Below are 15,364 nucleotides of genomic sequence, written 5' to 3'. Positions count from 1 at the left end.
TTAAAAATCATACCATGGGGGTTAGCTGTAACAAAATCCCGGGGCTTGTTGTAACATGTTACAACATGCCCCACGATATGATGTAGATACCTACTTTTTTTTCCTCTCTTCTAGAATGAGGGTGTATAAAAGAAGGTCACAGAGGGCCACACAAAGCCAAGATGTGTACGAGTTAGCGGCAGCTGAAGTTGTAGGAAAAAAAATGCGGTATTCGGAAAGCTGGTCAAACTTTCGGATTATGTCACGTCTCTCTTTATAGACACATAGCGAAAAAGAATAATAATGAATGTTTAAGAGCTGGTTATGTTAAGCCTAGACAAGTATTTACTACAGAAGAAGAGGGTAAGATGGCTTCCTACCTACCCAACTGCGCCGGAACATATTTTGGACTACTTCCTATAGAAGTAAGGAAACTAGATTAAAAATGCGGTGCGCCGCTTAATACTAAAAACATTCCTCCTTCTTGGCATAAAAATAACATGCCTGGTACTGACAGGTTCCAAAATTTATTGCTCAGATATTCACAATTATCTTTAAGGGCACGAGAAGCGACGTCTTTAAATCGAGCGACGTCGTTCAGTAAGACCAACTTTAATTCATTCTTTGCAATATATCAAAGACTTCACCAAAAATACCAGTTTAATACTTCTCGAATATGGAACATTGATGAAACAGGGTGTGGGGCGGCGGATAGAATTAATTGTTTAACTGTTGCATAAATGTTTGTTTGAATGGAGAAGCACTGCATTTCCTGTTACTTAGAATGTTATTTATGCTGTCTTTCGCCGTTCTCAACACTGGTTCTCTAACTACAATATTGGCAACCAGAAAGTGATTAGCAAAACGTGAAGCCTGTAATTAGAATTCCTAGTGCCCACTTCATCTGAGAATACACATATAGTTACAGCTCATAGCTCTGAAGAATTAGGAGATTGTCCGGGATTTATAATCAAAAACGATTTTCTAAAATAGTTGAGTATATTCTGAAAGTCACAGATGAAAAACAAAAGAATCCACACAACCTAACTAACAGAGCAGTTCAGAGTCTAATGCGCTAATCCAACTATAAATGTCCAAATTAAATGTTTAAATGAATGCTCGCCATAATTTGATGATTAGGTTCATCAAACGCCACGCTAAATAATGGTAGAATGTTGTCCCGCGACGGCACGTGAAAATACGACAATACGCAAACTGAAGATCGATAATTAAAGTCAACCCAGAATTAACACTTCACTCGAAAATGATTTCATGGTTACGCGTATCTCGAGTAACTTAATACGGCATCCAAGGCCGTTTATAGCAATGATACCGATGCGACGCTACTCCCAACACAGGTGACGTGCTATTTAGTGTCTGGAGAGAACTGGGGCCTTGCCTTCCTCGCGCAGAGTTCTTATACATAAAGCCGCGGTGCGGACGGCTAAGGGAACGCCTGATCAAATCGGCTCTCCCGACTAGCCGCTGGGCTAGTAATGCACCACATTAAGTTACCGAATAAATCATAGCTTCTCTTGCTGATGGCCGATGAAGCTCTTAATTTAAATGTGCATTCAGCACGCAGTTAAGTATTGATAATAAAATTTTGACGTGGCTAAGTTAAATATTTTGGGCGAGAGAATTAATTTAATTACACTGCACGCAGTAGACGAGCTCTGAACTGGCCCTTTGGAGATACGCTATCGCTATAGTTTTATAGGTATTCAGATGAAACTTCTCACATCCTTATGGTGATAGCGGATCTCCATTCTACTTGAATATAAACATCCTAGCCTTATTTATTAGCCTGCTTAGTCTATCTTGATTCCTTAAGTTTTGAGATGAAATCCAGAAAACATGAATTTCCACTAAAATCTTAATTTGTGAGAACCAGAGGACTGTTTTTATTAAATAATTATGAAAAATGAATCTAATTATAAATTTTTAACTCTCTAGCTCCTTTCTGTTGCGCCAATGATTTTTACAGAAAAACGTCCAAATTTCGAAAATTGCTAAAGTTATCGAACTGATATTCAACACACATTAATTTAGTATTACTCCTGACATGCTAGAACCATTCCAGGTTATTTGCTTAATTTTTAAACTATTGCGCAACATTTATGACGTCAGAGCTAGTTACAGCGGACTGGCTGACACACAATGGAAAGACTGATGTGTATTTACTACAGCGTGAGTAGGCTTCTTCCCTACATCACCCTCTACTTAAATTTTTTGTTTTTGAATGTTAATGAATGAAGAATTAAAATTTAATTGCAAAAAGGGAAGCAAGAGTACAGCTTAACTTCCTATGAAAATTAAAATTGAAATGTAAACATGTAGAAACACTAAAAGAAAACTGATTACCTACTTTACTTATTTAAATTGAGGGCATGTTCACTGCCTCTTAAGCAGCATTATTACTCAAAATTTAAGCAAAGTGAGTGAAACACTTTGGCATACATATTGCCTCGGACAAACAACCACATAAAAATATGTAAAATTATGAAAATAATTAATCCCCTAAATACATTTTTACATACACAAATTCAAAGAAAATAACATGATACATAAACAGATGATTATCTCTTAGCAGTTTTTCTAAACCTGAAAGAAAATTTCACAAATAATTTTTACACACGTGGTTGTAGCCGCTTTGGCTGGCGTTCTACACTTCCATTCACAAGGGTAGATGAGGGAAAGTTGCTATGGTGTGCGTCCTTCACGTTCACTCTAAATTACATGGGGAAAGGGGAGGGGTCACTGTGAATTGTGTCCAAGTCACTCCACGCTTTCACGCAGCTACCAGGCTGCCATTATCTGGTTTGCCCAGTAGAACAAACAAAAAGAGCGCCTCAGACTCTGTTCACTTAACATCTAAGGGTGGGTCACAATGAAATGGGGATATATACATTTTATCCTTCAATATTTTGCTGGAACAAAGTTAACAAAACGTTTTTAATTTTACTCTCACGGTTACTTGACTGTCATAAAATCGGTAAACAAATGGCTCAAAACGCTGTTAGTCACGTACTAGAGAAAATTTATGCTCATGGCACACAATCATGAATCCTATTTAATCTGAATTTATTATTTCTGGGCCAGAACACTGAACCAATGCTCGGTACATTCCTGATACATTTGTATTTTATTCACTTTGCTGACTCATTTCTGATTACCTTATTCTTAGAGATAGTATGAGTATATTTGATTAGTAGTTTTCTCAGCTTCTTTGTACGTGTGAGTAACTTTTGGTAATAGTACAGTTCTGAGTGTTCAAAACACACTACGTTTAGTTGACTACAAAATCCACTTATTGGTCCTCTGCTGCTGTGTCAGTTCCACATCTGCAATTAGTTACTTACTTACTTTGAAGTGTATTTATGCTGAGCTAAAAATAATGTTTCAAGTCTGTCATTATGTTATTAAATTATGTTGCTAGTGTATGTACTTATTTAACACTCACTCTATTAACATTTGAAGCATAGGATAGCACATTTATTTCATGTCCATAATGCATTGCAGCTGATCAGTTTGCTCACGTGGCAATGCATTTCCACTCGATCGGACGCTGAAACCACAGGTAGTCTCTCTCGACCTACCACTAAAGTGCATCAAGTAATTATGGACGAGCGTAATGCTAAATTCCTTAAACCTATAGGACACCATGAGCTTCTCTGTCTCATCTAACAAAAGTGTACCTGTGGTCGCATTCACGCCTCCAACTCATAACCTCAATACATGTGGGTGTGTCCTGTCACACACTACACCAAAATAATGGCCAGCTCCTACCTTATAAATACTTCAGGGACGTGTCCTTCACGTCTCAACCACAAACACTGCTCAATTCCATTACACTGCTATTCCTTGCTACACAAGGTGAGTTTATTCTTACAAATTATCTGCATATTTTTCATAACACTAAGCAATCTCTTTTACTATTAATTAGTTAGCTCTGCAGCATACAATAGGTTTCACTGCCACTTCAGTTCCTGCTTGTACACGAATTTGTATATCTTTTTTAAACATTATTGCAGGACCCTTTCCAATAAAACAACACTTTATACTTATAATATTACCAGGGTTTTATACATAACTGTTACTCAAATACATTTGTATCTTAATTACGTCATACTTCTCTGTTGTTTATGTCACTGTTAGGTATGTCACATTAGGTATTTTTCTTCACTAATCGGTGGATAGAATGATTACAGAACTCATGGCTTGATAGCCATGACGGAAAATTTTCATATTGGAAAGAAGGGGTCAAAATTTTTGTGGATAGGAAAGATGAAGAGTGAGTGAGACCTGAAATGGAAAGAAGATCTCACACAGCTGGGACTGCACAGCTGCCACACTGTGTAGAGGTTACAGGACAACCTCCTCCCTACAGTATTCATTAGTTTCAGACAATTCTCGTAATGGAAAGAAGGGGTCGAAATTTTTGTAGATAAGAAAACATGAAGAATGAGTGAGACCTGAAATGGAAAGAAGATCTCACACAGCTGGGACTGCACAGCTGCCACACTGTGTAGAGGTTACAGAACAACCTCCTCCCTACAGCATTCATTGGTTTCAGAAATTTTCGTAATGGAAAGATGGGGTCGAAATTTTAGGTGGATAGGAAAGATGAAGAACGAGTGAGACCTGAAATGGGAAAGAAGATCTCACACAGCTGGGACTTCACAGCTGCCACACTGTGTAGAGGTTACAGAACAACCTCCTCCCTACAGTATTCAATGGTTTATTATTGGCTTGATAACTATAACGGAAAATTTAATGTGTTGGAAAGAAGGGGTCGAAATTTTATGTGGATAGAAAAGATGAGGAGTGAGTGAGACCTGAAAAGGAAAGAAGATCTCACACAGCTGGGACTGCACAGCTGCCATACTGTGTAGAGGCTACAGAGCAACCTCCTCCCTGCAGCATTCATTAGCTTAATGCTGGCTTGATAGTCATACCGGAAAATTTAATTTGTTGGAAAGAAGAGGTCGAAATTTTTGGGGACAGGAAAGATGAAGATTGAGTGAGACCTGAAATGGGAAAGAAGATCTCACACAGCTGGGACTGCACAGCTGCCACACTGTGTAGAGGTTACAGAACAACCTCCTCCCCACAGCATTCATTAGCTTGATAGTCATACCGGAAAATTTAATTTGTTGGAAAGAAGAGGTCTAAATTTTTGGGGACAGGAAAGATGAAGATTGAGTGAGACCTGAAATGGGAAAGAAGATCTCACACAGCTGGGACTGCACAGCTGCCACACTGTGTAGAGGTTACAGAACAACCTCCTCCCTACAGCATTCATTCACTACCTATGAATTTCTTTAGGTCGATCACGTTCCTGAGACCTAACAGCTTTTTACTTTTAGGGTACTCTAGCCTATATGCATTGGCATGTGGTTTTCCTATGATCCTGAAAGGTCCTTGGTATACGAACATGAATTTCTTTGTTTCTGCATTTACTTTCTTTGACTTTTCCTTGGTTTTTACAAGGACTACCTGACCTACTTCAAAACTAGTAGGTACAGCTTTTGCGTCATGACGCTTCTTCCTTTCCAACGCTCTTTTTCTTATATTTGCCCTAGCCTTTAATTTCTTCTCGTCTGCGGATATTTGCGTTATGATAGGGAATTCTACCATATCTGCAATCACGTTGTGCGGTTCTTGGCCAAACATCAATTCGCAAGGCGCAAAACCAGTTGCATCATGTCTTAAGTTGTTAATTACATTCTCAAAATACTTAATGGGCTCTGCCCCACTTGAGTGTTTCCGAGCACAATAAGTTCTGCAAAGCCTATTCAATTCTCTCATAATACGTTCACTCATATTTCCTTGGGGGAAATATGCAGATATTTTCATATGTTTCACGCCGGCCTTATCTAGACATTCCTTAAATCTATCAGAAGTAACTTGAGGCCCATTGTCTGACAGCAAATTCTTCGGAACGCCAACGTTCACGAAGATATCATTTTCCAACTTTTCAACCAATGTTTTTGCATTTGCTCTTTTAATTGGGTATAGCTTAACATATTTACTGAATCCATCCACAATAACAAAAACATAGGTGCAACCACCTCTCGAAACAGGAAGAGGGCCAAACAAATCACAAGCCAGTAATTCTAGGGTTTCAGTTGGCTCTACTGAATGCGTATCTCCTTGTATTCTAGTGTTAGCAGCACGGACTTTCTGGCACACTACACAAGATGCTAGACGCTTGGCCACACGGCGGTACATGTTGTCAAACACAACCTTCTCTTTTAATTTTGCAATGCACTTCTTTGCACTGTAGTGCCCATACCTCAGGTGTACATAGTCGATTAGTAAGTCTACATGTTGTGAGGGAAAGCACAGCTTCCACTCAGAAACACCTACCTTTTTCCTTCTAAACAGAATGCCTTTATGCAGACAATAGTATTGCGAAACCTTAGGATAGTTCGCATTTCCTAAATAGCTCTTCACTAATTTCAGTTGGTCATCTGCATTCTGCTCACGTCTCAAGTTCTTAATCACTCTCTTTAATGCACTTTCTTCCTTTACTTCGTGCAATGCAAACATTCGAACTTCATTTAGGTCTGTTGCTGTAATTCCCGCGTCATCACAGAGCTCCGCACTTCTAGATAACCCATCAGCTACCAGATTGTCTTTCCCTTGAATATATCTAACCTCAAGGTCAAACTGCTGGAGATACAATGACCATCTTACCAAACGAGCATTCCTCAACTTACAGGTATTTAAAAAGGTCAACGCCTTATGGTCACTGTAAACAATTATCTTGTGACCTAATAGATACTGCTCAAACTTTTGTACCCCAAATACAATTGCCAATGCTTCCAGTTCTGAAATGCCTTAATTTCTCTCTGCTGCCTGTAAAGATCGACTTGCGAAAGCTATAGCCTTGTGCGCTTCTTGTTCGTTCTCTATTTCTACTTGGAATATCTCCACAGCTATACCATAGCCACTAGCATCAACAGACATGCAGAATGGTTTTTCAAAATCAGGATGATGTAAAATAGGACTATTAATTAAAGATTGTTTAAGTACCTCAAACGCCTGTTGACATTCTGCTGTCCAAACCCAAGGGGTATTCTTTTTCAGCAGGAGGTGAAGACAGGGCGCATTATAAGCCTGATCACTAACAAAACGCCTATAGAAGCCGAAAAGACCGAACATCGATCTCAACAGCTTCTTGTTTCTGGGAGCCTCAAATTTTTCAATAATTGCTAGCTTGCCTGGGTCAGGCAGAATACCTTTTTCACTTATCCTATATCCCAAGAAACCTATTTCCTCTTTAACGCACTCTGTCTTTTCAATCTTTAGTTTCATGCCACCTCTCTCAATAGCCTCTAACACTTCTTCTAATAAAGCTATGTGTTCTTCCCAGGTAGGAGTTGATATTAACAGATCATCTACGTAGACTGTTATTTTATTACTTAAAGCTGGTCCTAAAACATGGCATATCACACGTACAAAGGCACAAACAGAGATATTAAGTTCGAAAGATACCACACGGTATTGGTAACAAACTCCTTCGTACAAGAAAGCTGTGTATTTCCTCCAGTGGCAAATTCCAATATCCACACGTGATGTCCATAGAAGTTAAGAATTTTACTCCCCGGAACTTTTGGAATAACTCGTCCATGTTCTGCGATCTATCACTTTCCCTGACCACTATCTCATTCAACCAACTAGCGTCCAAGACCAATCTGACACTCCCGTCTCTTTTTGGTACAACAACAAGAGGATTATTGTACTCACTGATCGCTTTTTCAATCACACCCCACTCTAGCATTCTCTGTATCTCCTTTCGAACTGCCTCCTTCCTAGCTACATGTATTTGGTATGGCTTCCTGAAAAACACTTGGCCAGGTTTCACCTTTGACCACGCCAGGTCGATCTGAAAATACCTTATGATGCCTTTTTAAAACCTGTCTCAGTTCTTCCTTCTGATTAGCTGAAATTTTATCGATTTCCTGCAATTTAGCTTCTATTTTGTCCAAAATAATTGCTTCTTCTTCTTCTGTGTTTAGCGTAGTAAGATTAACACCTTCGTCCCAATATCTCCTATTTTTCAGAACTAGTATAGGCAGCTCCCTAAGTTTCATCATTAGTTACTACATGGTTATCACTAAAAGGTACTGTAATTACTCCGGTTATTGGCAAGACCATTCTTAACTGGCTTCTTTCAAAGTCAACAACACTCTGATATTTCGAGAAGAAATCTATGCCAATTAAAACCTCAATACTGAGATTGTTTACAATTAAACATGGATGATCAATTAAATTACCATTAATGTTAAAGGGCAGCAAAGCTTCTTGCTTTACTGTTTTTGACACCTCGCCAGTAGCACCAATTATTCTTAGCCCTGATACCCTCATTACTGTAAGGTTGTCTTTACCAGGTAATGCATCAAAGAAGGACTGAGATATCGCACTCACTTCACTTCCACTGTCTAAGAGACAACGTACATTGATACCCAACATATTCACTATTATTATAGGGTGGCTTATTCTAGGTTGTACAGGTGGTTCCTCAAACTCATCCCATAGCTCCTTTTGGATTTGTCTCCAACTAAAGTGATCGACATCTGTCTTCATTACATTTAGGTCACAGTGTGTAGGGGTTTCCTGAATTACATTTTCAACTGCCTTTTCCAGTCGGTGTATTAATTTTAAATCGAAACACCGCACGACTTCATTACATTTAGTTTGCTGAACATAGCCCAAATTACTGTAGTCTGAGCGATTCTGTGCCTCCAGACCGGGCATAACACTAGTTACAGCTAAACCACTTTCACTATTATCGTCGGTTTCCTTCTCAAGTGACAAATGGTCACAGCTACTGGGTTCATCGACCCCCAACAGGCTACCCTCTACATTCTCACTTACTTCCTGTCCTAAATTTATTAGTACAGTATCAACATCCTGCACAGGCACTTTAGATGAGAGTACATCATTCTCATCGTAAATATAAGCATGAATTTCTTCTGCTTCTTCACCTGACTATTCAGTATTTTGTAGCTCGTCCCTATCGTTACACTGCTGCGCCTTCTCTTTCTCTTCCCACTTAGAAAGCGTCTCTAACACGGTATCTATCAAATACTGTGAGTGATCTAATATTTCTGTTGTATCCTTAGATGCTACCGACACTTCATCCACATGTTCAGTTTGAGTATTCTGATCTGTCTTACCAATTATTGTAATTACTGGCTTAGGAAAAGTAACCACCTGGTGAGCGCCAGTGTCCTCATAGACGAGAACTAGTTTTCTTGCCTCGGCCTACTGCTGTTTCCTTTATTTTCATTATAGTTAACTGACATAGCATTGCTTTCCGTACAGTTGTTTACATGCATAATTTTGTTTGGAACAAAATTATTATCACTTGGATGCCATTGTTGGTTCTGATAATTATTTCTCCAATTCCTACCACTCTTAGGATGACGAACACCTACGGTTCTGATGTTTACATTGCCATTCTGCTCGTTCTTAAAATTACTACTATTGTTATTAGCATTTCTGTTATTACGTGCTTGCTCCTCATTGGCAGCAACACGTTCTACACGTTCCAAATATTCAATGAAACGATCCAGATTGTCTCTAGGGGCAGATCTAATACTAGTTTGCCAATACCATGGCAGTTTGGCTTCAAGACCTAGTATAATCATTTCCGGTTTTAGCTTTTCACCCAAATGTGACAAACGTGAGATACATGACCTAGCAAACTCTTTAATAGATTCCTTGCCTGCATTGAAGCGTTTTCCACTCCAAAATTCTCTCAACACTTCATTTTGCTTATTGCTAGACCAATACTCATTAATGAAAGCTGTTTTAAACTCCGCATATGTTTTACACTTCAACATAACATCAGCTGACCAACGCATGGCGTCACCTGCTAAATGGCTTCTAATAAATGAGATTTTCTCTCGTTCAGACCAAGTTGGTGGAATTACATCTTCAAAATCGTTCCAGAAATCTAGCGGGTGGATATTTTTATCTGGATCGAACCGCAAGAACTGCCGACATCCGATAAAAGCGGCGTTTGCAGCTACAACTTGTTGTATATTACCATTACCAGAAGTCACTGAAGCTACTTTACTCTCAATGTTAGCAATGTTAGTACTGATATTTTCTACTCTTAGTTCAACATTATTTACTCTTTGCACAATATGAGTAGTGTCAGTTTTGATTGCATCTACTTCTGCTTGACATATGTTTACTTTTATATTAACATCTTTAAACCTATCTGAGCACAGTTCAGATTCCGCCTCGATCATTTCTGTTAACTTGTGCTCCAGCTTCGCATCTTCCGTGTGGAAGTCTTTGCGAACCTCAGCAACTTCGGACTTTACTGTTTTATACATTTCAGAAAACTGTTGAGCAACCTTTTTCTTAATATCCTCATGATTGTAATCAATTTAATAATTCAAACTGTCTAGATCCTCTTTCAACTTATTGCAACCAGCCTTGAAGGTATCGTCCATTACCTTCAATCGTTTATTAAAATTAGTTTGGCTGGCCATAATCTCATACTTTAATTCAGCATTACTGCTTTTGACCTCAGTTATTTCAGACTTTAATTCAGCACTACTGCTTTTGACCTGTTCACTTATTTCAGACTTTAATTCAGCTGTCATTTTTGCATTACTGGTAGCTATTGCTTGTGATATAACATTTAAATCAACAGCCCCAGTATCTTTGGGTTGCTCACTAGCTGGTTTCTTCTCACACTCAGGTGACGAAAAACTAGCTCCAACACCAGAGTCATCAAAACTAAATGAAACTTCTGATTGATCAGTCATATCTAACTTATCCTTTTTAAACTCTACTATCTCTGATGACTGTTTCGTTTTTAACTCATCAGATAAACTATCATCCAATAAATTTACAATTTCTAATTTCTGATTTACTACGGGGGTCTCTATTATGGAATCATTGCCCCTTTTTACACTACTGTCAGGAGACAATACTTCATATTTCACTTTAACATTACTACTTTCATGCATATTTACACTTGAACCGTTGTCTGGAGTTACAGTTCCCTCAACAGACATAGGTTCTGATTTAAGTTTAACTTCAGTTTCTTTTGGCGGTTCCATCGCCGACAGTCTTTTAGTGCAGGTTAGTAAAATTTTTAACAGCTTTCCACTTAACTTAGTTCCTTCTGCACGACGTATGGCGTTGCCGGCGCGGCGTACTGGGATTACTGACGCGACGTGGCATGTTGAACTGCAGACGGCACTCCGACGGCTGTTGTGTGTTTGCGTGGCCTGCAACTGCAGGCGCGGCTCCGGCTGCTGCGGCGGATAACTGCGGTGAGGCGAAACTGGCTTCTCTCGATGCCGGCAGCGCCGCTAGACTCAGTGCCAGCTCCGTCAATCCAGAGGCGTTGTTAATCCAATTGCGTCGTCCACATACGCACGTAACACATTCACTGTTCTATTCTCAGTTGCGTGTCGCATTTCACTCGCGAATCCGAATAGTTAAAAATGACTTTCACTTTTACTCAGTTTATTTCCCAGCCGATCCACCATATGTGGCGCGGCAGATAGAATTAATTGTTTAACTGTTGCATAAATGTTTGTTTGGATGGAGAAGCACTGCACTTCCCGTTACTTAGAATGTTATTTATGCTGTCTTTCGCCGTTCTCAACACTGGCTCTCTAACTACAATATTGGCAACCAGAAAGTGATTAGCAAAACGTGAAGCCTGTAATTAGAATTCCTAGTGCCCACTTCATCTGAGAATACACTTATAGTTACAGCTCATAGCTCTGAGGAATTAGGAGATTGTCCGGGATTTATAATCAAAAACGATTTTTCAAAATAGTTGAGTATATTCTGAAAGTCACAGATGACAAACAAAAGAATCCACACAACCTAACTAACAGAGCAGTTCAGAGTCTAATGTGCTGATTCAACTATAAATGTCCAAATTGAATGTTTAAATGAATGCTCGCCATAATTTGATGATTAGGTTCATCAAACGCCACGCTAAATAATGGTAGAATGTTGTCCCGCGACGGCACGTGAAAATACGACAATACGCAAACTGAAGATCGATAATTAAAGTCAACCCAGAATTAACACTTCACTCGAAAATGATTTCATGGTTACGCGTATCTCGAGTAACTTAATACGGCATCCAAGGCCGTTTATAGCAATGATACCGATGCGACGCTACTCCCAACACAGGTGACGTGCTATTTAGTGTCTGGAGAGAACTGGGGCCTTGCCTTCCTCGCGCAGCATTCTTATACATAAAGCCGCGGTGCGGACGGCTAAGGGAACGCCTGATCAAATCGGCTCTCCCGACTAGCCGCTGGGCTATTAATGCACCACATTAAGTTACCGAATAAATCATAGCTTCTCTTGCTGATGGCCAATGAAGCTCTTAATTTAAATGTGCATTCAGCACGCAGTTAAGTATTGATAATTAAATTTTGACGTGGCTAAGTTAAATATTTTGGGCGAGAGAATTAATTTAATTACACTGCACGCAGTGGACGAGCTCTGAACTGGCCCTTTGGAGATACGCTATTGCTATAGTTTTATAGGTATTCAGATGAAACTTCTCACATCCTTATGGTGATAGCGGATCACCATTCTACTTAAATATAAACATCCTAGCCTTATTTATCAGCCTACTTAATCAATCTTGCTTGCTTAAGTTTTGAGATGAAAACCAGAAAATCATGAATTTCCACTAAAATTTTAATTTGTGAGATCCAGAAGACTGTTTTTATTAAATAATTATGTAAAATGAATCTAATTATAAATTTTTAACTCTCTAGCTCTTCTCTGTTGCATCAATGATTTTTACAGAAAAACGTCCAAATTTCGAAAATTGCTAAAGTTATCGAACTGATATTCAACACACATTAATTTAGTCTTACTCCTGACATGCTAGAACCATTCCAGGTTATTTGCTTAATTTTTAAAATACTGCGCAACATTTATGACGTCAGAGCTAGTTACAGCGGACTGGCTGTCACACAATGGAAAGACTGATGTGAATTTACTACAGCGTGAGTAGGATGCTTCCCTACAAGGGGTCACAACGGTCCAAAAATCTAAGAAATAGTAGCTGCTCATGGCCAAAAGCAAATTGGAGCTATCACATCGGATGAGAGGGTAACTCTTGTAACACTTGCTTGTGCCTCTAACGCTGCGGGTAATTTTATCCCATTGATGTTTTTCCCAGGCCCAAATATTGTGAAATGTTTATTCGTGGTGGACCTCCAGACTGCATTGGAGCTGGTAATTCCTCTGGATGGATGACCGAAAAAGATTTAATAATTATTATGGATCATTGTATCAAACACGCCAAACCCACCAAGGAAGAGCCAGTTCTGTTGCTACTTGATAACCATAGCTCACACGTGAATATTGGAGTTGTTGAAAAAGCCAAAGAAAATAATGTCATCATGTTATCGTTTGCCCGCACAGCTCCCACAATTTGCAACCTTTAGACGTAGGAGTGTACTGCCCTTTAAAAAAATACATAAATAGGGCACAGACAGCATGGATGCACAGCAATCCGGGAATATGATGACAGTATATGACATTCCAGGTATTGTGATAAAGTCTTTACCGCTTGCCTTAAACCCTGCTGATATTATGAGAGAATTTAAAGCTGCTGGTGTGTGACCTTTGAATGCTGATATTTTCCAAGACTCCAGCTTTGCGCCATCGTATGTAACTGATCGTCCAGACCCTACACAAGAGCCAGATGTCGTACACCTCACAGAAAATTTATCATTGAATCTTGAAAATCCAGAACTATTAGATTCTGCCGCTGAATTAGATATCAGCACCACGGAAATTATAAGCCAAATCGAAACTGCGAACTAACCAACTCCCAATTGCTAGTCTACAGAAACCTTTTTCGCCATCGAAGATTAGACCTCTACCAAAGGCGCCACCAAGAAAAACTAATACAAATAGCAGACGCAAAAAAAAATATACAGTACTGACGGACACTCCTGAAATAGAATATTTACAAAGGAATATGAGGAAAAGATGAAGAAAAAACAGTAAAATGATGACAAAATTAAAGGAAAAGGTAAAGGAAAGGGGAAGGGGAAAGGCAAAAGTAAATCAACAAGACATAAAACCGGAGTGGACAGAGCTAAAATCAAAATTTATGTTCAGATTCAGAATCTGAATCAAAAGAGTGGTGTTGTTTGGTATGTCGTGACGCTTACAGAGATTCAGATAAAGAAGATTGGGTCGAGTGTTGCATTTGTAAGATGTGGGCACATGTAGGATGTGTTACAGGAGACACTATATCTTTTATTTGTATTAATTGTAGCTCAGATGAAGATTGAATTTAATTATAATGAAACCCACCATATGTTGATTCGTATGTAAGTGCAATACTTTGTTAGATGGATATTAAAAGAGGTAATTACGAAGCATACCTTAGATATCAATAATTTAATTACTTACTGTGATTGAAAAGTGCCATGATGATTATAAGTAGTCTTTAACTAAATAAAACTGTTAATTACTTAATTTTTAGGTGTTGATGACTTAAAAAGTGTATTGAAGTTTATTTTTGATTAGAATTACGTAATACCTCCTTTAGAAAGGTGTCAATTTTGTTAACAATAAACAAAGAATAAATGATTAGAGGTATTATTGTTGTTTTTTTGTCGTTACTACTTGCGCCGTTAGACGTTACAACTTGCCCCAAGCACGAGGTAAGTTGTAACACCGCACATCTTCAATCAAATAATTGACTGTAAACTAACGACCAATTGCTGTGGTATTACTTTTACTTGATTTGGTAGAGGAAGAGTTACAGAATCCATCCATCTTTATTTAGTAACAATTTCATCAATGGATCTCAAGATATGTTAGTTTTCATGAAAATTGTTGCAACAAGCCCCTCGCTCTGCTAGATATTTGTTACAGTGACCACCTCAACCATCCACATTCCCAAGAGTCCCTAGTTCAAAGCCTTTCTCAGTATCCCATCACAGTTCCAACAGAAACACGTTCGTAACACAGTACCAGAGCACCTTTCAACATGACTCCTTTCTGTAGCGAGACTTAAAACCCAGAACTCCTGGTTCGAATGGTCAGAATGCATATATGGTTCAAATGACTCTGAGCACAATGGGACTTAACAGCTGTGGTCATCAGTCCCCTAGAACTTAGAAGTACTTAAACATAACTAACCTAAGGACATCACACACATCCATGACCGAGGCAGGATTCGAACCTGCGACCGTAGTAGTCACACGGTTCAAGACTGTGGCGCCTAGAACCGCACGGCCACTCCGGTCGGCAGAATGCATATATCTACAACGTAATCGACAAACATTTCCCATCTTCTTCATTCCGCACAGCGACCCTCGATCTGGACCACCACCGGCACCCCACA

The sequence above is a fragment of the Schistocerca serialis genome, chromosome 7 (assembly GCF_023864345.2).
Source record: "Schistocerca serialis cubense isolate TAMUIC-IGC-003099 chromosome 7, iqSchSeri2.2, whole genome shotgun sequence".
Lineage (NCBI taxonomy): Eukaryota > Metazoa > Arthropoda > Insecta > Orthoptera > Acrididae > Schistocerca > Schistocerca serialis.
This window is presented reverse-complemented; position numbering follows the sequence as displayed.